Source organism: Castor canadensis, chromosome 18 (assembly GCF_047511655.1).
Source record: "Castor canadensis chromosome 18, mCasCan1.hap1v2, whole genome shotgun sequence".
NCBI lineage: Eukaryota > Metazoa > Chordata > Mammalia > Rodentia > Castoridae > Castor > Castor canadensis.
Window position 1 is genome coordinate 28,403,089 of NC_133403.1, and position 26,855 is coordinate 28,429,943.

Consider the following 26,855-nt stretch of genomic DNA (forward strand, 5'->3'; position numbering starts at 1 on the left):
GCTCAGAAGCTTCTGTGGGCGTGGCCCCCAGCCACTCAAGTGACTGGAGAGCGGGGCGTGTGCTTAGGCACTGCCTTCCTCTGCGGCCCAGCGCATCACTCCGTACGAACAGAGAGGGCGAGGCGTAGACTATGGGGTGGGAAGCAAGCTTCCCCTCCCGGAAGTGGGCGTGACACACCGCCGCTACGCGACCCTGGTTGGGCGCGGCGCGGCGCGGGGGCGGAGCTTGCGTGCGGCGGCAGGGGCGGTGGCGGCTGTCCGCGCCCCTCCCCCGCGCGTCGCTCAGTGCCAGGCGGGAGGCGGCAGCGGTTGGAGGGTTCGCCGGGCTTTGCATCGAGGACTTCGGCGGCGGCGCCTCAGGCACCTAGGCTCTGGTGAGTAGCGCGCGCCCGGCGGGGCCGCTCCGGAACGAGCCAGGCGGGCGAACCTGCCCTCTCAGCATGTGGGCACCGGCTGACAGGAACCTGCGGGGCGCGGGGCTGGGCGCAGTGGAGGGCAGAGGGCTGGTGTGCGCGCGCGGGCTGCGGGTCCTTGGGCGGTGTGCAGGGGTTAGGGCCGGGGCTACTGCCCGAGGCTCGGGATCTGGGGGAGGGGAGTTGGGGACAAACCAGTTGGCCTGGGGAGCGTGAGGCGGGGTCCCGTGGGAAGGAGGGTGCCCTGGACAGGGTTTTGGGGACCGGAACCCTGCCGGCCGGGTGGGGAGCCGAGAGGGGACACAGCTGCCCCGGGAAGGTTCTCAGGGGAAAGGGGCCCGCCGCCTGGGTGGGTGCGGTGCTGGGTGGGGAGGGGCTGCTGGAGGCCAGGGCGTAGAGCCCGGGGGCTCCAGGCCTGGGGGCGGGGCTTGAGCCGCCTTGGGGAGCAAGTGGGTGGGGGTGGGCTGGGGCGGCTCACGTGGGGCCGGGGCTTGCTGCGGCCCCGCGTGGGAGGGCCGAGGGCTACCGATTGCCCTAGGGGTTGCCTGGCTTTGGGTGCCGGTCTCCCCTGAGCCCGGAAGATCTGGTTGGGGGTCAGGCAGGGTGGGGCAAGGCTCGAGCTGGAGTAATTTGGGTCGGGAGCAGCTTGGGTAGAGGCTGAGCCGTGTCAGTTGGGACTGACCAGGGCTTGGAAGAGGAGGAAGGACCAAGCAGAATCGCTGTAGTGTTGGGGGCCTTGGGGACGAAGGAGTGAACTGGGTGATTCAGAGCTGTGCTCCCCTAATAGCGGGGCAGCTGTCGAGGGACGCGGTAAAAGGCAGCGCAGCTCAGGTTGGGGCTCTTCTGCGCCGAAATGACCGAGGATGAGATCAGACGTAGAGGGTGGAAATGCGGGAACCGAGGTCTCCCGCCTGTCCCCACAGGCGCGCGCACACCAGCTCTCCGGCTCTCAAATAATTTGAATGTGTTGGGGGAAGTGGCAGGCTGCGGGGAGAGCCGAGAAGAAAGGGGCTTCCTTTTGGAGCGAGGTGCTGGCCCTGCCGTCCTTTTTTGGGAGTGTTCACATTTTGATCGCTGGAAAAGGAAATGTGGGCTTTACGGCATCGTGGTTTAGAATCACATCCTATATTTGGCCTTAATGTAGGCTGCCCTTGTTTTGTGGTGTCTGAAGTGCTTGCTCTACATGTTGCAAACGTGGGATTCAGAGTGAGAAGCAAATTGCAAGTTGTTCAGCTCTCCCAGGATAGCTAGATACAAAGGATTTCCCTTCCTGTAAGACATTTGAAAAGAATTGGATGTAATGTGTACCCACTAGGATTGGGTGCTGAATATATTTACTTTTGGAAATAGTTGTCACAAAATATTAGTTCCTCTTACCACAGCCTTCCTGTTTGGGATTCCATTGTAAAACACTACTTAGAGGGCTCTCAGTCACTCAACAGAATAACGCATCTCATTGTCATTATCAGGAAACACTCTCCTGACATCAGGGTCTGCTAAAATAGTCAGAAACGTGATTAAGTATAAGCAGTTGCTTCTGTGGTCTGTTCAATTGTGAAGACAAATAGGTGTCATTTAATATTAATTCTGCATTCCCTGTAAAGCTGTAGAAGTGGGCAGATGTTTCTGACTTGATTCTGTACATGGTCAGAAAGACTGACTTAGGAAATCTGTTTTTCTTTTTTTTTTTAACTTGGATGTATGTGTTTCATTTTCATAATGTTTGGATAGGAGGCCTGATATTAAACATTGGATCAGAGAAACTGTGTGAATAAATATGAGAAAAAGTGAAGATAAAACTGAGAATTGTGTTGTTTCATAGTCTGGAAGTACAGTATCTTGTGGTAGACAACATGCCTTGTCTATTTTTTTTTTTATTACTTGTGGATGATACATTAAAGCCTGATGAATTTTAATAGAAATATGCCAAGGAATTATCACTGTCCACAGTATTGAATTTTTCATGCTAATCAGCATTTATGTCAATTTATGTATAGTTTGGGATTAGATTCACAATTGATAACTAGCCTTTTTTAAACATTTGGACTTTTTTTTGCAGTACTGGGGTTTAAACTCAGGGCCTGCACTTTGAGCCATTCCATCAGCTCTTTTTTTGTTAGGCCTTTTTTGTTTTGTGGTGGGTTTTTTCGAGATAGGGTCTCGAGAACTGTTTGCCTGGACTGGCTTTGAACTGTGATCCTCCTGATCTCTACCTCCTGAGTAGCTAGGATTACAGGTGTTGAACCACCAGCGCCCAGCTAATACTTGAATTTTTTTATATTAAGTTTTATGTTTAACACATGTGTCATTTCTGGGATCCACTCCAGTCATGAGGAGAGTCACTCATGCCTATGAAATAAAATGTTCAAAATAATAAATTATCAGTTCTTAGCTATGTAAATAGGAATGTAGAAGATTCAGTTCTTTATGATGGCAGACTATTCCTTTCTTAATATTGTGACTTGTCATAAAATGCTACTTTGGAAACAGGTATTATCACTGGGTGTGGTGGTACATCTCTGTAATCCCAGCACTTTGGAAGAGGAGGCAGGAGGATGTTGAGTTAAAGGCCAGTTTGTGCCACAGAGGAAGACCCAGTCTCAAACAACAACAACAAAATTAATAAATAAAAAAGGAACAAGTATTATTAGTTGAACTGTTACTTTTGACCTCTTTTTTAAGGGGTGGAGCAATAATAAATTTGAGTGCTGCTTTCATATTCTGGGTACAAAATCATGTGACAAAACCTCTTGCTTGTTTTTCATTTGATGACTTCCCTATGTTAACCAGCCTTTGAGTTAGGAGAACTCTTCTGCCACTTGAGAAGATGTCTTTTTAAACTGATGATACCTTTTCTGTATTGAAACATGGAATTCTTCATGAATATTTCAGTATGACCTAGTACCTAGAATGTTAGTAATAGAATCTCTCTGGGTTTTCATTGCCCTAGTTCAGATCCAGGAAGGTGAGTGAACAGGACTCTGTACTCCTTTCTTAGCACCTTGTGTTTATTTTGACAGTGCATAATGGAATCCTTTCTGTTCTATAGCAGCTTTATTGAGATATAATTCACGTGTTTTACACTACAAATTCACTCATTTATAATTGTGCCGATCAGTTGTTTTTAGTATAGTCACAGTTGTGCAGCCATCAATCACCACAATTTTAGAACATTTTCATTACCCCAAGAAAGAAGCCCCTTACCTATTAGTCTCTTACCACCATTCTCTCCCGTTGTAGCAGTTATTCATCTACTTTCTCTATTGACTTGCCTATATTGGAATTGTGTAAAGAGAATCATTCACTTTGTAGTCTTTTACGTCTAGCTTTTATCTAGCATGTTTTAAAGGTTCATGCATGTTTTTTAATGGTTCAATCCATTGTATGGATATATCATGTTTTGTTTATCCATTCATCAGTTGATGGGCATTTTTCGCTATTATGAATAGTGCTGCTGTGAATATTTGTGTACAAGTTTCTACATGAATATCTATTTTTATTTTTCTTGAGTGTTTACCCAGGGGTGGAATTGCTGGACCATGTGGTAAGCCGATATTTACCTGACTGGTGGAATGAATGCCAGACTGCTTTCCAGGCAGTTATACCAGTTTGCATTTTTATTCACAGTGTATGTCCAAAGATTCTAATTTCTCTGCATTATTATTTCATGTGCTCAGTGGCCATTTGTATATCTGGAGAAATGTCTATTCAGATTGACCTTTTTCCTTTTTTTGGCAGTATTGGGGTTTGAATTCAGGGCCTCACACTTGGTAGACAGGCACTGTCCCACTTGAGCGACACCCCCAGCCCTTTTTGTTTTAGTTTATTTTTCAGATAGGGTCTCACATTTTTGCTGAGGTCTGGCCTCAGACCTTTACCCTCTTACCTACGCCTCCCACATATCTGGGATTGCATGAAATTACAGGCATGTACCATCATGCCAGCTTGTTTATTGAGATGGGGGGGTGTGACTGACTTTTTGCTTGGGCTGGCTTCAAACCGTGATTCTCCTCTTGAGTAGCTGGGATTATAAATGTGAGCCACTTTGTCCAACCTAAAGCTCCAATTTATGGATCAGGGCAGTTTCTGATGTCAGCCTGCTTTGTCTTTCACAACTTTCCTTCCTGTGTCTTCATCTCCAGTGCCACTCCCTGAGCCAACCAGGCTTTACAATCTTGTGATGTGCCCATTATCACACCCCATTTTCACTTTCCACTTGACCTTTGGATCCAGGTCATGAGGTCTGCCTCCTTGGAAATCGAAGGAGGCAGATATTGTCTCTGAGCTCCCATATCATCCATTCATCACTACTGTCTGCCACAAGGAATTCGTCTCCTGAATTTGATTTTTTTCCTTGGTGGTACTGAGTCTTTTTAGTTTTTATTTATTTATTTTCATATTATTGTTGTACTGAGGGTATGTTGTGACATTTAAAAGTGCTTATAATATGTCTTAGTTAAATTCACTCCCTCCATCAGCTTCCTTTATCCCTTCTCCATTCTTTATTTTTATTGGTTTTTTTTTTTTTTTTTTTTGGCGGTACTGGGACTTAAACTCAGGGGCTACACCTTGAGCCACTCCACCAGCCATTTTTTTATGATGGCTTTTTATTCTTTTTTGAGATAGGGGCTTATGAACTATTTGCCTGGGCTGACTTCTAACCATCCTCCTGATCTCTGCCTCCTGAGTAGCTAGGATTATAGGCGTGAGCCACCAGCACCTGGCTTCTCCTTCCATTCTTAGTTTCAGCAGGCCTCATTTTTCCATTTTATACTTGAGCACATAATAACACAACATTCACCCTCCTATACCTTTTCCTTATTTCCTTCCCCCTCCCAGTAGTGCCAACCCCAGTACTGGGGTTTGAACCCAGGGTTTCATGCTTGCTAGGCAGGTGTCCTACCACTTCAGCTACTCACCCAGCCCCTGACCTGAGTTTGGGCATATAGTGCAAAAGCTGTGTTTCTGGAGAAGGCAGAGAGAGATCCACATGGAAGGCTGAGATTTCTGTTTATAGCTTGGTCACCAGTGCCTACTGAATACTATTTATTGAAGTTACCTGGAAAATCCTGAAGTCACCAGGGGATTCTGACTTCTAATACCTTTGTTACCTGTGTAAAAATAACTGAAGGGACAGGGGTAATTCTTCCTGCCTTTTTGACATCCAACTCAACCTCCCACCCAAAAAGTGCTGAGACATAAAACCAAGTGTTTAAGACATTTTCTTGAGGGCAGGTTCTTTCCTCTAATGAAGCATAATGAGTGTTGTGCATCTGGCTTAGGCAGCATACGGCCAAGGAACGTATTTAGCTTGGTATGATTCAGCTGCACCAGATGCAGACAGGCCAGCCCAATGGCACTGGCTTGGTCAGTCATGGTGGACTTTTGTGCTTGGAGAATGGTGGAAGTCTGACTCTTCTGTTCATGTTCCTCAGCTTGCCTTGCAGCACCTGGCTTGAGTTAGTCTTTTTAAGTTATATTCTGTGTTAGGCTCATTTTAATATATTTCATTTAGTATCTTCCTGAGAAAGGAGAAACAACTTTTGTGTATATTTTTGTCTTTAGTGTTCATTAAAGTGGCAGAGTAGTAAAGAAGAAAAGTTTCAAATTTATCTGGTTAGGTTCAATTAGCGGTGGATATGTTGTTATAGGTCCTAGAGAGTTTTCTTTCTTTTTTTTTCTTTCCCCAGTACTGGGCTTAAATTTAGGGCCTCACACCTAACAATTCATCTGAGTCACCTTTATAAGAATTAAGAGAGAAACTTCTCTTCTGTCTCAGTGCCAACACAGCTCTTCCTAGAGAATTTTGTGTGTAATGGAATCGAGGCTGCAGAGGTGTAGGCCTGCAGTATCAGAGCCAGGCTGAACTGGGCTTCATTCTTGGCTTCTCTTCTTAGTAGCTGTGATTTCTTCGCCAGTTCCCCCTACTTCTTTGAGCCTCAGTTTCCTCCTCTGGAGTATAGAAATGCTAACGGCTAACTTGTAGGGTTCTTGTCAACATTACATGAGAAAAAGTATATAAAATGTATAATAGAGACTAGACACCTGACTGTATTCCTGTTTCCTCATTCTTTTCTCTCTCTCTCTCTCTTTTTTTTTTTTTCTTTTGCTAGGCAGGTGCTCTTCTAGTTAAGCCACTCCACCAGCCCCTTTTTTGTGTTAGGTATTTTTGAGATAGGGTCTCACTTTCCACATAGCCCTCATCTTGGCCCCAAACCACAATTCTTCTGATCTTTGCCTCCTGAGCAGCTGCCACCAGGCTTGTTCCCTCATTCTTAAATGTCTGTTAATGAATGGAACTGTGGACAATCAACTGTAGCAAGTTTATTTCACTTTATTTCTGATGCTAAGCTGTTAAGGTGTGGATTCTTACTCCTGCCTGAGCATTTTAGAACTTGAATCAGAATTTAGGAGGGAAAGGAGGTGGTAAAAGAGGCAGTGTATTTTGCATCTGTCTGAATTGGAAAAGCCTGTTCAAATAAGCTTCCCTTATTCAGGCCTTACGCCTGTATTCATTCTATCTGTCTGCCTGTCCTTTCTATTTTAAGGAAGGAGATTTAGTTTAGCTCCTGGCAAAAGAGTGATCTTTTTAAGAGTTTGGGAGGAAACTACTACAGTCCTGATGCTCAGAGGTTATAATGTGACTGGCAATGTGATAAAGTGTAGCAACATTGTGTGGGAGAAGAGCCTCCTTAGTTTCAGGAGATACTAGATTAGGACTGTTGTTTGAATCTTAAATTAACAACAAAAATTAGTTTCTTCTGTTTATGCAGTAATAAGAAATTAAAATAATGGAAAGGTCAGAGTGAGAGAAATTGGAATGCAAATGGTTGTAGGAAGGCCTATGTATCATATGACCTGAGGCGGTAATTTCACAATACACATTTATTTTTTTCCCTTTGGTCATGTAACTATCTACTCAAAAAAAAAAGAGCCAGTATCTCAGCACGTTTTAAAGATTGTATCCTTTTTGGGGTGATCTGGGACAGGGATGTACCTTTTGACTGCAATGAAGATCAGCAGTACACCTTTATGAACACAGCTGCCTGGGCTTGAACTTCTAGTGACTGTGACTCACAGCCAGCACCTGAAGCATCAAGCTCACCTGCTCTTGGCTTTACAGATGAAGGTTTGTGGTCACAGGAGCTAAGAGCCCAAGATGAAGAACCTAACTGTCCCTTCCTTTCTTCTCCAAACCCCTCCCACCTCATTCCATGTGTTGCCTGAATTTATATCTCTAATTAGTGGGGTAGATTTATAATATAGTGTAGGTTTTTTAATTTAATTTTCTTTTCTTTTTTATAATGTGATGCAGTCATGGCTTTCCATTTTTAGTTTCTGATCCAGTGCATCAGTACAATTCTCTTAACTTCCACCACGGTCTTTTGCCAGATCTGCAAACTGAGACTACTTATAGGGCTTATTTTTTTAGTTCATTATCACAATTGGTAGATAGTACCTGTGCTGTTGTTCCCTCCCACACCCCTGCTCCCCCCACATGTTCAGGTTGCGCATGTATTAAATTGTGAAGATTGGTCCATATTTTCAGAAGGTTTTTAGCATTTTTGGGAAACTTGAAAATACAAGGAATCTCTTGGATAAGCCTTGGTAGATTTAATTTCCCAGATTCCCCCCGCCCCAAGGGTCTCATCTTATACTCCAGGCTGACCCTAAACTCATGATCCTCCTTCCTCAGCCTCCTCAGTGTTGGAATTGTAGATGTGTGCTACCTGGTTTTAATGTCAAGTTTCTCAACAGTATTTAAATATTTTTTAAATTTATTTTTTGGTAGGACTGGATTTGAACTCAGGGCTTTGTGCTTACAAAGGAGGTGCTCTACTGCTTGAGCCACAACTCCAGTCCATTTGCTTTGGTTATTTTGGAGATGGGGGTCTCACGAACTATCTGCTTTGGCTGGCTTCGCATCACGACCCTTCTGTTCATTGCCTCTGAGTAGCTAGGATTACAGGTGTGAGCCACAGGTACCTGGCTCTCGACAGTGTTTTATTAATCATTTTTAATTTTCTCAGTTTTGTAATCTGACCATTAATAAGAAGCGGCCATAAGGATTTGTTTTGAATTAATATTAACAAGGTGTCCTTGTATAGTGTCTTGCCAGAAAAAGAGTACTGGTAGGTCATCTGTATAGGAAAGTGCTAAGTCTGGACAGGAGCAACCCAAGGTCAGTACTGGAACTACACAGATTCTAACAGGCATAAAGAAAATAACTTGGGATTAGCAGAAGTTGATTATTGCTTCACAGTGTGGTCATTCTGTCTCTGGGGGAACCACCTTTGAGTCTGGTGACATGGAGGTTTCATATAAGAGCCTTACTTGCCCCATTGTGGGATTGACTGTGAGTCCCCAGGTGCCAACCACTGGCTGAGGCCTTCGTCCTGGATGAACAAAGCTGTAGTTTCATGAGAGACAGTAGTACCCACAAAAGGGAAAGAAGGTGTTGGGAGAGTGAACCGTTGTGGTGTATTTTCCACTCTTGACATTGTAGAGGTGCTTGACAAAATTCATAAGCACCCACTCCTTAGGACAAATGTTGAATCACCATTATTTGTTTACTTCACATGAAAGATACTTAAATTCCTTTTCATAATGATCAAGCATTCTTTTCTAGTTAAAGGTTCCAATTCCTTTCATTCTTAGGAACTTAACGAATTGTACTGATCTGGTAATACAAAAAGCTTCCATGCTGCCCAAGTGGTGACTGAGGAACACATGTGAACTTGAGCTATCATCTCTGTTGAGCAGAGGGATTTATGAGGAGACTAGTCACTTTATAAGCTAGGCGGTGAATTAATTTTGTGGTTAGTAGGATCGTTAGCTTAACATTGTCATCTTAGTTTTTCTTGGCAAACAAGAGAGATGTTGAAGCCAACAAGAGCTGGCCACAGCTCTTTGGGGTGATAGTAAGATACGTGTTGTCTGCTATAGAAATAGAGTTAACTGTCCTTTAGACTCTCATGGGGGCATTGCTCTTTTACAGTGCTATGGGAAGGGTGCGTTGAAAGTCTTGTTCCCCTGCTTCCCCCACTAGGCTGCCAGGTTGATCTTATGTATGTAGAGATGTCTTGAATCCACCTGGCTAAACTACATTGTCAAGTGGAACTAATGATGTTTTGTACCTACAAAGGGTAGTTGTAACCCATGTAGTTCTGTAAAAGTAAATGACTGAAGGCCCAGATGTAGCTTCTGTTTTGGAGTTAGTGTGTACATTCAGTCCCCAACTCAGGACTGGGTTGCATTCCAAGACTAACTCAGTTATTTGGAACTCAGATGACATTTTTGGTATGGATTCACCATGGATAAGTTCCCAGCCTAGATGGAAAGAATCTGTTTAATTCACAGCACAATTTTTTTTAAATTGTTAATGATGATACTGGATTCTAGATCTTGGGAGCTGAAAGTCATGTGGGAGAGAAGTTAGGGACTGTGCTCCACCTGAAGTCCTCTCTGTAGGCCGGGTGGCACCTGAGGCCTCATGCTACAGCAGAGCAGCCTTCCAGATCTGCACTGGCCTCCAAGTGCCTCATCTTCCATCTTCTCTTACTGTGAATCTCCTCCTCTACTGCTCACCTGACCTTTAGTGCTAGGAGCCAAGAAGATGGCTTAAATTAATTTCCACTAATGTATTTATAGATGATTACAGTTAGTAGTAGACTACCATAATTATTCAGTGTTAGGACAACTATGGACTGTATATTGTTTCACTCACAACCCTTTTAGAGGTACAATATTAATGCTTTTTAAAAGGAGAAAACGCTTATGGTAAACACATCTCTGAAATTTTTGCATTGAGTCAGTATAACAAGGTTTCCAAGGGAAAGTTGAGTGAAGGCTTGGGGTCAGGGTAGTTAGAGCCCTGATGCCTAGAATCAGGAGAAGCCCTGCCTGCTTTTCAACTGCTCTTCTGGTATTGGTAAAAGAGTGTGAAGTTTTTTCAGAATACTCATAGTCCCTTCTTTTTCTTTTCCATTTGACTTGAAAAGCAAAGTGGCATGGCACTTTGGGAAGTGGATCAAGGCAGGGTAGTGAAATAAGTCAGAGCAGCTAATACTGGCCAGAACTTGGCCTGGTCTCTTTACATTGCTACTCCTTTATAAACTTTTACCAAAAAGTCACTTCTTTTGTCAAACAGTGGGAAATAATCTCTCCTTTTTGTCATTGCCTCTGCAGCATTTGGATCACCGGATTTCCAAGAGTGATGCTTAATGTAAAAAGGATTAGGGACTTAATTTTTTCTGGTTCAATTAAAAAAAAAAATCACACTTGCCAGGCAGGTGCTCTACCACTTGAGCCACTCCACCAGCCCTTTTTTTTGTGATAGGTTTTTTTGAGACAGGATCTTGCAAACTGTTTGTCTGGGACTGGCTCTGAACCTTGATCCTCCTGATCCCTGCCTCCTTAGTAGCTAGGATTACAGGTGTGAGCCAACAGCGCTGGCAAAATACTTCTTATTCACAAAGTTTCTTATGGCAAGCTTAATGTTTTGATTTACTTAAAAAGTATATAGCCAGGTGCCAGTAGCTCATGCCTGTCATCCTAGCTACTTAGGAATCTGAGATTGGGATTGCAGTTTGGAGTCAGCCTGGGCAAATAGTTTGTGAGACCCCCATCTCCATAATAGGCAGAGCATAATGGACTGGAGGTGTGGCTCAAATGGTAGAGCACCTGCTTTGCAAATGTGAAGCCCTGAGTTCAAACTCAAGTCCCACCAAAAAAGGAAAAAAAAAGTGTACAAAAAGTTTAAAAATACAGGCTTCCTCTAGCCCTCAAGCACATAACTGATGCTGAATTCTTTGACATGGACTGTGAGCTCTAGAATTCAGGAGACAGGTATTAGAGACACTGACAGCAAGACCCTGCCTGAAAGAGGCGTAATTGGTAAAAGAGCAGTGCAAGATGGGTGGGTGGGATGGTCCAGATTGTGGGACTTTGTGATAGTAAGATGCATTGTAATGCATTATGTTTGAGTAAAATGTGAATGTAGTTTGGACGTGGAGTTACAAAGATAGATAGAAATGGTAATTTGTGGGTGATTGCTAGTGCTAGTGGTTTCTATGCTAGTATTAACTTTTTTTGGGGGGGGGTAGAAATTAAATAATAAATGAAGTGTGAATTATTATTTTCCAGTTTGTGACTGTAATCACCAGTACCACCGTATTCTACCTCTTTAAAGGCAAAGAGTGTCTTATTTTTTTGTGTCTCCCTTTCATAGCTTACTGCCTAATGAACAGTTGATGCTCACTAAATTTTAGTTGAGTAATTGAATTCCACTTTTGCATGATGCAGTTGTGGTAGAGGCTGTCAGTGTTCCTGTTTTTCTAGAAGATAAAAGGAGTTAAAGAAGTTTTCTGTGGTATGGAGTACTATTCCAAACATTTGTTTATTATCTTATGATAAGTTGACCACATAATTGTCATTATAAATAAATGTTTGCAACATATGTATGTAAACTATATATATATTTTATTGTGACACTGGGGTTTGAACCCATAGTACCTTTATGAAACATGTTTTATTTGTAAAGTGAATTTTGTGGTTTGGTTATTTAAAGCACAAATTGTGATGAAAAGTGGGATAGATTCTATCTTGGTGCTTTGTTGCAAGTTTACTTAGCTGACTTTCTGAATAAATTGAAAATATTGGTAACATGGGGTTCTTTTGGCTTTGTAGCTCAGATTAGCAAGTTTGACTTTAAAGATATTTCTTTTAGCAGTACTATGATTTGAACTCAGGGCTTTGCACTTACTAGGCAGGTGCTCCACAGCTTGAGCCACACCTCCAGCTTGCAAGTTTGACTTTAAGAAGAACTAATGGCTGGGAGCTGGTGGCTCATGCCTGTAATCCTTGCTGCTCAGGAGACAGAGATCAGGAGGATCATGGTTTGAAGCCAGCCCAGGCAAATAGTTCGTGAGACACTGTCTCAAAATAATCCATCACAAAAAAGGACTGGTGAAGTGGCTCAAGGTGTAGGCCCTGAATTAAAGCCCCAGTACTGTTTAAAAAAAAGAAAAGAAAAAGAACTAATGATGTCACTTCCTAGAGGAAGCTTGCTTTCATATGAAAGTCTGTCAAATTAGATATGGGGAGAACCACAGTGTGTATGAAGATGAAGGTTGTGAGTGACAGTAGCCATTGAACATGCTTAGTTTCTCTTCACTGTCTTTCTCTTTCTTTAACACAAGTGCCATCACTTCACATTCTCCCTGGAGAAGTGTGTAGAGGTTTGTCCACAGCAGATCTGTGGGAGCTCCAGAGGAATTCATGGGATAGGTCTTGGGGCATTTGAGTGACTTCTGACTCCCCAAGTGTTTGATATGCATGAGATTTACTCAACTGTAGAATGTGACAAGCTGAATAAGTTAATATAGGGCAAACTGCACCATTTCACCTGTTACATGATCTTATCGTTTAAGAAGTTAGGTTGAACATAATAAAACTTGGTTTATATTGTATTAGTGATAGTAGAAATGGTAGCAGTGAATTGTAATTACATTCCTGTTGCATGTGTGTGTATGTGAGTGCGTGTATGTGTATTATTTCTGGCAGTTTTTAGAGATTACTGCAAACCATGCATGTAGTTGCTTTAACAGTGTTAGGGATAGGAAGCCCCCTGTCTTTCTGCTGGCCTTCTACTCATTTAAAAATGATCCTTCCTGCTTTCATTTGAGGCATAAAGCATTTCTCTTTTACTAACTATTACATAGTAACTAACAGAGTGACAGATTATGGTTTTCAAGTTTTGATTCAATTTGGAAGGAAAGTGGGTTTGGGATAATTAGGATTATACAGTAGTCACTCAGAATCCTTAGTTTAGATGCTTCCTCCTGAAAGTGGGCTTTACAATAGGCCCACCTTATTTATGGGTTTACTACCTAGCATCACCAAACCATGTTTCCCCGATGTGCATCATGCAGCTCAGCTCAGCCCAGCGTCCCTCTCCTCCTCTCCCTTGTGTTGAGAATTGAACCTGGGGCTTCCCACATGCTAGGCACACGCTCTACTCTATAAATACTCTACCACCAGTCTACAGCCACAGCCCCCAGTACTGTAAATTTAAAGTCCGGTTATTCCTCTGAAAAAGGTCATTATTTTTTAATTTACTTAAAAATACTCCTTATGGTCTTCCTGTTTTCAGACACTCTACTTGTAATGACAAGCCTCTTTGTAGCTACTGCTAAGGGGTGGTATGTCTTCCTCAGCCCCAAGAACTTGGGGAAGGAACACTTCCAATCTGGTTGTGTGTGAAAATTAGGCATCACTGTTGATATGTTGTCCTTATCTAAAACTGTTTTAAATTCAAATGTCTGGTCTTTTGCCTCTTTCCATTAGGACTGTCACTTTTTTGTGTGTATTTGTTTTGTTTTGGCAGTACTGGAGTTTGAACTCAGGGCTTCACACTTGCTAGGCAGGCACTCTACTGCTTGTGCTACATCTCCAGCTCTGGCAAACTGCAGAGATTCCTAGTGCTTCTCTGAATCCTCTCAGATGCTCCTATCTGCCACCCATTCTCCAGCTGCATTCAGAGACAGCTTTAGAAACACAAATTTGATTATGCCACACACTCACATTTAAGCAGTTTCCTGGGTGTCCTAAAATTCGCAGGTAAAGATAAAATCCTTGACATGGCCTAGACCCTGTGAGGTCCAGGTCTTCTAGCCTCGCTGTCTTGGCTCCAGCACCTCCAGTCTTTGTTGGTGGTCCACATTCTGACTAGTGCTTACTTTGGATACACAGACCCTTTATGCCTGCTGTTCCTCCCTGCTGGAACTCCCTCTCCTTCTCCTCTTGCCCATTTAACTTCTACTCATGTGCTGACCTTAGCTTCAGTACCTCTTCTGAACTGTCTGACTGGTTCCATTCCTCTGATTATTTATTGACTCTGATCCCTCATGTACTTCTGCATCCCAGCACTTGTCATGGAAGCTCAGTGTCGCTAGTGTGAGTATCACAGACTGTGAGCTCCATGAGAGCAGGAGCCAGGACTGCTTGCTCACAGTTGTCTGCAGTGTTTGGCACAGTGCTTGGCACATGGTCAGATCTTAATAAATCGTTGCTGACTGAATCAGTGCCACTGAGTACATTTTCAGCATTCACGTTTGAGTGTACTTGTTGTGTATAACCCTGTGGATGCTGGTGGTAAATTTGTTCTCAGTAGGGGGTGTGGACTGTCCCAGAGAAAGAAGGGTTCTCTGTGTGTAGACTCTTAGGCTCCAGACTGTGTGATAGGACCCTGGAAATCATCTATTTCGGCTTCCCATTTCATAGTTGAAGAAACCAACAGCTGAAGACCAGAGTGGTTCAGTTGGGTAGGTGACTGTGTTAGGATAAACTTGTCCCTGGTACCCAAACTCAAGGTTTTTCTGATGTCCTGTTGGGTTCCTTTGAAACACTTGACAGTCATGTGTATTCATTTAATCCCTCTTGTCCAGGATATGGGGTTTTAAAAGAAGACTGAAATTTTTTCTTTCTTTCTTTTTTTTTGAGGCAGGATCTCAATATGTATATCAGGCTGGCCTTGAACTCTCAATCCTCCTGTCTCTGCCTTAGCCTCCTGCTAGGATTACAGGTGTGGACTACCACACCTAGCAGATTATTTTGTTTTGTGACCCTCTACTTTTGCATAACTGGCCTTATGAGGTTCTTCATAAAAAATGCATTTGTATTTAATTTTTAAAAATCTGGAAGTCAGCTGGCTGCCAGTGGCTCACACTTGGTAATCCTTACTACTGGGGAGCTGAGATTGCCTGCAGATAGAGGGTCCACAGTTCAAGGCCAGCCCTGGCAAATAGTTTTGAGACCCCCATCTCCAAAAATAACCAGAGCAAAATGGACTGGAGGTGTGGCTCAAGCAGTAGAGTACCTGCTTTGCCAGCACAAGGACTTGAGTTCAAACTTCAGTCCTGCCAAAAAAAAAAAGAAAAGTAAGATCTGGGAGTCAGTAATTTCATTTCCTGGCATAAGAAAATTGACATAGAGTTATTGAAATATTATTCCAAGAGACACTCCATCTGACTAAGTAGTGGAAAACAGACTTAGCAAGTTTGGGCAGTCATACACTCTTTTTTTTTTTAAACCTGTTGTTGATAAGAAAAGTAGGTCACTGGTATAGCAAGAGTATTTCAAAACACTCACAGATTAATTTTTAAGTGAGATTGCTGGATCACTCGTGTCTGTAAAAGTTCTGCAGTTGGTTTGGGAACTCTTGGGATTAATTTGACTGAGGGACGCGGAATCATCGGATCTCCCATAATGTGCTCCAGGGAGATGGCTGCAGCGTTGGATGGTGTGCTGTGGTGCACAGTGCTCTTTGGGGCAGGGAGCGCATGCGTGGTCATTCCTCCAGATGGAGGTTTCTTCAGCAATCCTGCTTCAAAGCCCCAGGGATGAGGAGAGGTAGTAATGTTTATGAAGATGTTGGTGATTAGCAGAAGACTGGGAGGTGTGAGGGATTAAACGTGTCGTCCCTACACACCTCTGTGATGAAAAGTATTTTTCTGATGTTGGAGAACCAGGGATGTCTTCTAAGACCTTATGTTTTATTGCAAAATTTCTGTGTTTCCCTTCCTATTTATTATATTTTAGATGAGGTAAAGGCTGCATTATGGCATCTTTCAGTTTATAAAGAGTGAATTTTAGGCTTTTTGTTTTTTGTCTTCAGGATTGTTATGTGTTGCTGTTTTGTTCATATCAAACATTTAGTTTCTTGTCAGAAGTGATTGTCAGTTGTTTTCATATCTTCAAGTCCTACTCTAAATTGTCAGTGGCTGTTCATGTGTGATTTTAGGTAATGCCTGGCTTCTTTCTAAGAAGTTCCCAAAATGAGTATAGATTGTAAAATGTAAAGGTTCTCTTAGAAAGTGTTAAAAGTGGACTATTTTCATTGTACTTTATCTTTTGGAAACTGCTTTTATATATTTCTAGTATTTTATTGTTTTATGTGTATTCTTTCATGTTCTCTTCTTAGACATCTGAACACAGTCTCTGGCTTATGTCTGAGTTTTTTTTTTTCTTCTTTTGGTACTGGGTTTGAACTCTGGGACTCAGACTTGCTAGGCTGGCTCTCCACCACTTGAGCCACTCTGCCAGCAATGCTGGAGGTTTCAATCAGCAGTAAAGATTTGCTTCCTTGGATGGAACCTAGTGCTCTCTGTTGTTTATTTCAGTATAATTGAATGCTGACAGCCACTTTCAGTGTTTTGATTTTTCCATTTTCCCATGTTTGTAAGGAGTAGGTACATCATAGTTTCCTTTTTAAAAATTGCACAGACTAGCCAAGTGGAACTATGGGCTGTTGAGATAGCGCTCCACAGAAGAGCTCCAAGTACCATTTACTGATTTGGAGATGCAGAATTATGTGAGGCAGGGTTTATCATTGGAAAAGTAGGGAAGTTGGTGGAGGTGAAAGGTGAACTGCCCTGTGCCTTGTGGTTTCTAGGTCATTGTGTCTCTAAGCAGTTCTTTCTCTTTCAGCCAGTCACATCATGTCTCGGTTTTTGGAAAATGAAGAGGGTGGAATTGACAAGCTTTGAAACTCTCTCTGCTCCATCCCTCTGCGGCATGGGTCTGGACCCTTCAGGGGAGATTTTATTTGCGTTTCCTTGTCTCTTTGTTCCTAGAAACATTTAGAAAACTAAATTATACGGGGCTATTGAATTGAAGCAAAGCATCCAAAATAGTATGGTCTGTTCTTGGCTGTTTTGTTTTTGTGGTACGGGGGTTTGAACTCAGGGTCTACAGCTTGAGCCGCTCCATTAGCCCTTTTTTTATGATAGTTTTTTTTTTTTTTTGAGATAGGGTTTTATGAACTGTTTGCCTGGGCTGACTTTGAACCATGTAATCCTCCTGCTGTCTGTCTCTTGAGTACCTAGAATTACTGGCGTGAGATACCAGTGTCCGGCATGGCACTTGATCTATATATATGTGGTTGAATAATGAGATGAAACTGCTTGGAAGGCCTTAGTGAGTGTGCACTTTCCTCCTCATTCTTAGCATTCGTGCTGTCGTGACACATTGCGCTAACATCAGTGCTGTTCCATACTTGCAGTCAGTTGTTGTAAGTAGTCAGCAGTTTCTCTAGAAAGAACTTTTTTTTCAACATCCATGTGCAGCAGTAGTGCAAATTTCTTTAATTCATAACTGCTGTATACAAGTGGATCTGTCCTGTGTCTGACTTGTGCTGTGTAGTGAATGTTGCATGTGGTCTTTTTTCTTCCTTTTAATAGCCCTTATTAACATAGGTAAATTAAATTTTTTCTTGGAATGTCTCATGTATGATCTGCTAAAGAATTGAGGGCTGGAGGGAATGACTCAGGTGATAGAGTGCCTGCCTAGCAAGTGCGAGGCCCTGAGTTCAAGCCCCAGAACCACCAAAAACAAACAAACAAGCAAACAAAAAAGAATTGAATGCAGAGTGGGTTCTGGTAGCTCATGCCTGAAATCCTAGCTACTTGGAAAGCTGAGATCGGGAGGATTGCAGTTCTAGGCCAGCCTAGGCAAATAGTTTGTAAGACCCCCATCTCCAAAATGGATTGGAGGTGTGGCTCAAGCAGTAGAGTACCTGCTTTGCAAGTGTGAAGTCCTGAGTTCAAACCCAAGTTCCAAAAAAAAAAGAATGAGTGCAGAAAAAGTATGATTTGTTAGGAGGAATCTTTGAGGTATATGTTGTTTAAGACAAACTTGAGAAAGCTCAGCCCTCTCGTACCCAAAATGGTGAGTGTTGAATGTTTATGTTTAATCAGAGTATTTCCCACAGGTGGCCTAGTTATCTGCTCTCATGAATGTGTATTTTATGTAGACTTGCATACTACAATGTTTTCAGCTTTTTTTTTTTTTTTTTTTTTTTTTTTGGTGGTACTCGGGAGTTGAACTCAGGGCCTTGTACTTGCTAAGCAGGTGTCACACCCTTCATTGCTTTAGTTATTTTTCAGATAAGGTCTCCTGTATTTCTCTGGGGGCCAGCCTCTGGAGAACCTCCTATCTGTGGCTTCCCAGGTAGCTGGGACCATGGTTGTGAATCACCATGTCTGGCTTGTTGATTAAGATGGGGGTCTCGCTAACTTTTTGCTCAGACTTGTGTGGAACCAGGATCCTTCTGAGCTCTACTCCCGAGTGGCTGGAATAATAGATATGAGTCACTGAGCCCAGCCCTTTCCAAAAGCATTTTTTTTTGGCACTGGGGATTGAACTCAGGGCCTCATTCTTGCTAGGCAGGCGCTATTACTATTTGAGCCATTCCACCAGCCCTTTTTTTGTGATGGATTTTTTTGAGACAGGGTCTCTTGAACTATTTGCCTGTCATTGGCTTTGATCTCTGCCTCCTAAATAGCTGATCTCTGCCTCCTAAATAGCTAGGATTACAGGTGTGAGCCACTGGCACCCAGCACCTTCCCAACTTCTTAAAAGGAATTTTTACCTGTTGATATTGCCATTTAAATAGCAGAGTTTGGGACATTTGCCTTTTGACTACTATTCTACTTGCTATCTTAACCTATTAAATAACACATTTGCCCTCTTCTGCATTAAAGAGTGCCTGTCAGAGTGGCAGCAGCTTAGAGAGAACATGTCCTTTCCTAATGGGACATTTTGGAGTCCTTCTTTGGTTGCTGCTGGCTGAGGGACTGTTTGAGGCCTGCTGAGCCCTCATGTGACTGATGCTCTGGAATGGTCTCCCAATTCTGCCTAGAGAATTATGCTACTAGTAGGGATTTTCCTGTATGTGTTCCTAGCAGGATGTGTTTCCTTTCATGTGAACCATAGAAATACATCTGCTGGAATCTTTAAACTGATAGTTTCTCAATAAACAGGAAAATGGCAAAATTGTGGTCATTTTTATGAAATTGATGGAAGTCAAAAGAGAAAATACAGTGGCATTTACTCAGGTGTTTTGAATGTATTTTATTTGATGCTATTATAAACACTTTGTCTATCTACATTTTTTTCCTCCAATGTATTTCTTCTGTGGCCATGACATAAAATTTCCATATGTTCTCCTGCCCGAACTATTTGCCTGGGCTGTCTTCAAACTGCAGTCCTCCTAATCTCTGCCTCCTGACTAGCTAGGATGACAGACATGAGCCACAGGCCCCTGGCCTTATCCAGTTTTAAGAATTTGTACTTAAAAGACAAGTGAACAGGCAGCTTCTCCGTGATTGAACTGTTCTCTGTCGAGCTGTCTAAAATTGTACCTAAGTATCTCACTGGACTGTGCCAGTTGTTTTAGTTCAGGTTTTTCATTTATTCTTTTTGATATAATTGTGAGTTGGATTTGCTTACAATGTGCTTTAGTTTTGGGAGACACTTTACTTTTGTAGTTTGTAGTCTGACCAGTTTGAAACAGGATATCTAATAAGAGGCTTGCTGTGGTAGTGCATGCCTGTTACCCCAGCATTCTGGAGACTAAGGTAGGAGGATCATGAGTTCAAGGTCAGCCTGGGCTATATAGTGAGACTCTGCCTCAAAAAAACAAAAAACAAAAAACCACAAAAGATACCTAATAAAAGAACACCTGAGGGGGTGGGGGCAGGGGGGAGAAATGACCCAAACCTTGTATGCACATATGAATAATAAAATTATAAAATAAAATAAATAAATAAATAAAAAAGAATGCCTGAGTTTGATGATGTGACATCTTAATTTGGAAACTTATAACTGAACTTTTTTTTAATTGATGAAACAATACCATTTGATAGTGTAGTGGCTTTCTTACGAGGGGAGTTTTAGTGTTTGGGTTAATGTCCAATTTTTCCTTTTAAAAGAAAGTAAAATGTAGTAAACTGTGCTTAGGTGGGAGAATGGAATTTTGTACAGGGTCCTTGGTACATGAGCATTGGTTCTCTTGTATGAAAAATTATACTCTTGGCCTATAGTCAGTGGGGAATTGATTTGGACCTTTCCCCCTTGGGTAGAGAAACCTATTAGTGGGCTCTTAAATAATAATTATTGTTAGTGTTTTGGCAGCACTGGGGTTTGAACCCAGGGCTTCATGCTTGCTAAGCAGGCCCTCTACCATTTGAGCCACTCTGCCAGCCCTTTTCTCGTGTGTGTTGGTTATTTTGTGATGGGGTCTCATGAACTACTTGCCCAGACTGGCCTCGAATTGCAATCCTCCTGATCTCTGCCTCTTGAGTAGCTAGAATTACAGATGTGAGCCACCAGATACATCAGTGGTTTTCACTGTGCTTATACATATGTGCAACCATCATCATAGTCAACTTTGGAACATTTTCATTACCTCGAAAACAAACCTGTAGCTTTCTTCAGCTTTCACCTCCTGTGCTATTGTTGCCCTCCTACACCATGCTCTAAGCAACCACTAAATTTTTCTCTGTATAGATTCTCCATTATCATATAAATGAAATTATAATATGTAGGGGTTTTTTTGTGGTACTGGGTCTTGAATGCAGGGCCTTCACCTTGAGCCACTCCACCAGTCCTTTTTGTGATTTTTTTTGAGATAGGGTCTCACAAACTATTTGCCTGGGCTAGCTTTGAACCACGATCCTCCTGATCTCTGCCTCCTGAGTAGCTAGAATTACAAGTGTGAGCCACCGGTACCCGGCCTGAATAATAATCTTTTGCCTGGACAGTCCCACATTTCGTTTATTCATTTGTCCAGTGCATATTGAACATTTGAGTTGTTTCTGTCCTTTGACTGTTGTGAGTCATGGTGCTTAGACATTTAAGTACAAGTGCCTGTGCGACTGCTGTATGCTGTTCTCTCAGGTGGAAGTGCTGGGTCATGTAGTGATTCTGTGTGTCTGAGGAGCTGAAGACTTCTCCAAAGCAGCCGTACCGTTTCATGGTTTTGTGTACCTGCTAGGAATGTGGGTGGGCTCCAATAGGTGTACATTTTCATCAGCCTTGCTATTGTCTGACTTTTGATTTTCACCACTCCAGTGTTGTGAAGTTGCCTCTGTTCCTCAGGATTTTTATTTCCCAAATAACATCTTTTCCTTGCTTTTTTGGACATTTGTATATCTTCCTTGGAAAAATGTTCTTTGATCCATTTTCAAGTTGAATTATTTGTTTTTTTTTTTTTTTTAATTTTGAGCTCAGGGACTACAACAATTTCAGCCACCCCCCCCCCCCCCCGCCTTTTTGTTTTGTGGTATTGGGGCTTGAACTCAGAGTCTTGAACTCAGGACCTCGTGCTTTCCTGTCAGGCTCTCTACAACTTGAGCTACAGCCTCAGCCCCATCCCCTTTTTTGCTTTAGTTATTTTTCAGATGGGATCTTGTTCTTTCTCTCATTTTTGCCTGGGGCCATCCTTGGATTACAATTCACCTACTGTGACTTCTTGTAACAGGTTATAGGCATGAGCTACCACACCCCACCTTGCATTATATGTCTATTTAATTATTGAATTTTAAGCGTTCTATATATTTTGAGACATAAGTGCCTTATCAGATTTAAGGTTTGCAAAAATTGTTTACATTCTGTGAGTTTTCTTTCTTTCTTTTTTTTTTTTTTTTTGTGGTACTGGACTTTGAATTTTGTTCTATACTTGCAAGGCAGGTTCTCTACCACTTGAACCATGTCTCCAGCCCCAAAATACTTAGTTATTATTAAAAAAATTTTTGGCAGTATTGGGGTTTGAAGCCTCGAGTACTTGCTAGGCAGGCACTCTACCACTTAATGATCTTCCTGCCTCAGTCCCCTGTGTACTGGGATTACAGGCATTCCCCACCACAATTGGCTGTTGATGGTATCCTTTGAAACATAGGAGTTTTATTAGTTAGTTTGTGGTACTAGGGATTGAACTCAGGGCCTTGTACTTGCTAGTTAAGTACTCTACCATTGAGGCATGCCCCAGTTCAAGTTTTACATTTTTATCTATTTATTTATTTATTTGGGTGGTACTGGGGTTTGAACTCAGGGCTTCATGCTTTTGCTAGGCAGGCACTCTATCATGTAAGCCATATCTCCAGCTGTTTTTGCTCTGTTTATTGGGGAGACAGGGTCTCAATTTTTGCCCAGGCCAGCCTGGACCATGATCCTTATCTATTTTGTTTTCCACTGTTGTTGGGATGACAGGCAAATGCCACTGCATACTCATGAGATGGGGTCTCATGAACTTTTTGCCTGGGCCAGCCTTGAGCTGCAGTCCTCAAGGCTGCTACTTGAGAAATCTGAGCCTCTCAAGTAGCTACCAAGTTCTAGAGTCAGTTCACCAATTTTTATGAGGCATTCAGCTCAAACTCTGACAGGCATTGCATTGAATGTGTATCTTAATTTGGAGAATATTGCTATCTTAATAATGTTAGGTCTTGTCATTGAACATGGGATGTTTTTCCATTTATTTATTTCTTCTTTAGTTTCTTTTGCTAGTGTTTGTAGTTTTAGTGTGCAAGTCTCCCTAGTTACCTTTATTCCCAAGTATGTTCTTAATATTCTTTTTGACGCTGTAGTGAGTGGAGTTATTTCTTAATATCATTTTGGATGGTTTGTTAGGAATGTTTAGCAACAGAGTTGGTTTTCATATCTTGATCTTACATCTGCTTTCTTTTACTGAATTTCATGGGAGTCTCTAAGGCTATGGCAGTGCCATCTGGGGGAGCCACGGTTTTCCTTCCTTTCCAGTCTGAACTGTCTTTATTGCTGTTTCTTGCCTAATTGCCCTGGCTACAACCTGCAGTACAGTTCCAAATATAAGTGGTAAGAACACATATCCTGCCATGTGCTGGTGGCGCATGCCTGTCATCCTAGCTACTCAGGAGGCAGAGAGCAGGAGGATTGTGGTTCCAAGCCAGCCCAAGCAAATAGTTCAAGAGACCCTGTCTTGAAAAAAACCCATCACAAAAAAGGGCTGGTGGAGTGGCTCAAGGTGTAGGTCCTGAGTTCAAACCCCAGCACCACAAAAGGAAAAAAGTACACGTCCTTGTTTGGTTCCTCATTTTAGGGGAAAAAGCATCTTTACCATTGAATATTGTGGTAGATCTGGTGTTTCCATTGATACCCTTTACCTGATTAAGGAATTTCCTAGTTTGAGGCATATTTTATCATGGTAGTGTGTGTTAAATTTATTGTCTTAGATGACTGTGATTTTTGCTTTTTGTTCTATTGGTGTGGTGGGTTAAATTAATGGATTTTTAGATGTTGAACTAAGGTTCCTTGCATTATTGGAATAAATCCTACTTAGTCATGTGTGTAGTTCTTTTGAGTGTTGCTGGATTTGGTTTACTAGTATTCTGTTGAGTTTTGCATCCATCTTCATAAGAGACTAGTCTGTAGTTCTTGTGATGGCTTTGTTTTTTATGTCAGTATAATGTTGGCCTCATACAATTAGTTTGGAAGTGTTCCTTCTTTTTTTGAAAGAATTGGTATTGCTTAAATGTTTTGTAGACTTTAATGGTAAAACCATTTAGACCTGGGCTTTCTTTGTCAGATGTTGGTTTAAAATCTTGTTTTAGGTATCATTCCCTTCATTTTATAGAAGAAGAAACTAAGGCTCAGAGAGGTCAAGTAGCTGCTAGCAAGTGGTAGAGCTAGAATTTGAATCTGGCTTATTTTATGTCAACTATGAGGATAGCAATAGTTGGCACTTATTGAGTAGTTTTGTGTGTCTGACATTACTGGATAGCAAAACATAGTAATCTCTTGCCACTGTCCCATTACCAGGTGCTCAATTAATGTTCACTTCAACTTTATATGCATTGTACCTTTTTCTAGATAGAGAAACTGACAGAGGCTTGCCCTGGTGAACCATGGCCAAGAAGTAAGTGGTACAGCCATGCTTCTCACTCACCAGGCTGTCTGATTCTCATAACTGCCCTTCTCTATGTGTGCTGGAGGGCCTGAGACATTCTGTGGAGCAAAATCAGTGGTGTCATATGTGGACATTAGAGCCCAGATCAGGGTTGACTTTGGATGTGAATGGGCTCACACTGCCCTTCAAGCTTGTTTTAGCATGCTGACTCAGGACAGCACTGTGGAAGCACTGGCTTTTCCCTCCCTCTCTCCTCTGCAGCTAACATTCTACTCCAGGACTGTTGTAAAAGAACTTCTTTATTATTCTGCTCAGATGTGGTTAGGATGAAAATAGTTGTCACTATGCATAATGTGGAAATGACTTTTTAAGGTATTTTAGTAAGACAGCATATTTGTATACTATACTTCAAAGAAGACAAAGGAGTTTACATATTTTTAAATCTTCGTATTGTTATGAGGTTAGATGTTGTTTAACTTTTTTGAATGAAGAGGAAAACTTGTCCTATTTTTCAAGTTAGAGCCTTCCTTTAATGTCCATTCACATTTAAAGGTAAGGCTCTAAATGCTGACCTGACACTTGGGGAGTGGAAGGTGGTATCTTGGCATTGTGGGAGCTGGGAGGCCTAAAGACCTGGTGGTCCCATTGTACAGAACCTAATTTTGTCACTGCTGCCATCTGGCCTCTCCTGGCTTCTGCAGGTCAGTTCTCTGGTTATGCAGTCCTGGAGAGAGGGCATCTGGGTGTGTAGCTGCTCCTAATTCAAGCTTCCAGTCAGTTCTCTGAGCACTCCCTGCCTCTCTTTAGAGACATACATTTTCTTTTCTGAGTGCAGTGGGCCTTGGTGTCCTGGTGAACTCCTCCTGAGACCCTGAGTGGAAGACACCTGCACTTCAGTCAGTAACACATACATGACAGCTTTTCATCTTCCAAGGTTTTGTTGTTGAATTTTTCCTCTTGCATTCTTCTGTTCTCTTGTCCTTTGGTGTTTATACCTACTTTTATTACTTTACTGTCACTGTCATAGGATTTGGGGAAAGAATAGTGATAACTCTCATTTATATTTCTTGTGTAAATTACCTCCAAGAGTCCGTGGCTTAATTTTCTTGGGTTTTAGTTGTATGAATTTGTAAGAATTTTTTAAATATGAAGGATATGATTAACATACTGCTGTTCTTTTTTTCTTCCATATTGACTTAGTTTTTAAACACTTGCTAGAAGATTCTGGTGGGGATTGCAGCTTTTTTGACTTGTACAAATGGTTGTATAGGGAGATGGATCCTGATATCAGCTGGCTGTACACTGGCTTTTGTTTGGATGTGCTTTCCTTTTTGCCATCCCATGGAAATTGTTTTATCTAACTCACACTTGAAGAATTCATACTGTTTCACAAATGAAGGAGCCTGACCAACTGTAAGCATATCATTTGCCATTTCCTCTACCAGATACTCAAAATGTATACTCCCGCTGGAAAGATCTGGAAACCACAGCAGGGGGAGTTGAGGGGAGGGGAGTTCGGTGTTCTCCGTACTCTCCTGCCAAGAGTCTGTTGCCTCAGCCCAGCTGCATGCCCCAGTGTTGGAGAGAGACCACTTTTACACATCCTTGTAAGGGTAGAAGGAGGCTCTGGTAAAAAATAAATTCTCTCTGCATTTATCAGTGGGTCCAGTGCAATGAAGATGGGAATTAGAGGAATTAGCAATTAGCCCACCATGTGCCTCTCCTGGCTTGAGTGAACAGGTGTTAGCCCTCTTCTGTTCATGGTGATCTGCTTTTCAGCTCAGTTGTCAAGGTTTGACCATGTTCCAGTTCCACTTAGGCTTTATCCAGGTTCTTTCTATTCTAACCAGTTTGAACAGAATGTCTTAACGTAGCAGATTGGAAAAATCAAATCAAGTACAGTCTAGAAAATCTTAGGTGAGGCCTGGTGACCCTAAAGCACAAAGCTGTTAGTGCACATGTCTATCTGGCAGTCTAGTGGGATTTGGAGTCTGAAATTACCCACAAGGAAGCCTCCCCTTGGGCCCCTGCCTCCCTTCCCCCCACTCTGCAGGTGGCTGGGGTGAATGATCAACTCTGACCTAAAAATCCCTCCTGGTTTCATCTCTCTTCCAGAATAGTCCCCACATTTTTCCCTTCCTCTGTCCAGCTGCTACTACCATGTCATTCCAGGCTTGGTTTACATGATTCCTGGTCCAGTACCTGGTTTAGCTTCTTCCTGTCTAATCCCTCCAGTATGCTGCAGCTAGATTTACTGTCATCCCTCACTTGGCTTTGGTCACACCGTTTCCATTTAAATAGTTCTCTTTTTTTTTTCCTAAGACCTGGCTTTGTCCTACCTGACAGCCTCAGGCTGATTTTTCCTGGTTCTTCACATGGCACTTAGGCTGAACAGTTTGTAGTGAGTTGCTCTGATTATCTTGCTTATCTTAAAAGGAGGCTAGAAGGCTCTTGAAGACAGGGTTGTTGCTTCTGTCTGTTGAACTCGCCACTACTCATAGTTGGTCTATAGGCACACTCTGGGGCACAGGCTCAGTTTTCATTTAGCAGAGTGCTGATGTCCAGGGGAAATGTTTAAAAACTGAAAAATTTCTTTGGCAGACTGAGGTGAAAGTCACACCAGTCATAACTTGTTATGGGCTTTGTTCAGCTTCACATTTAGCAGATAACTTCACTTTGGGGTTTTCTTATCTTTAAAATGGGAAGAGCTTAGAGTGAAT

General features: G+C 42.3%; 1 protein-coding gene across 1 annotated transcript in view; it reads left to right on the top strand.

Annotated features, from left to right (window-relative positions):
• The first annotated feature begins 217 nt into the window (after nt 1-217).
• Nucleotides 218-26,855, top strand: part of Coro1c (coronin 1C) — a 74,188-nt gene continuing 47,550 nt past the window's right edge. The window contains exon 1 of the mRNA XM_020167098.2: nt 218-374. The gene's annotated coding sequence lies outside the window, so the exon portion shown is untranslated. The remainder of the gene's footprint in view (nt 375-26,855) is intronic.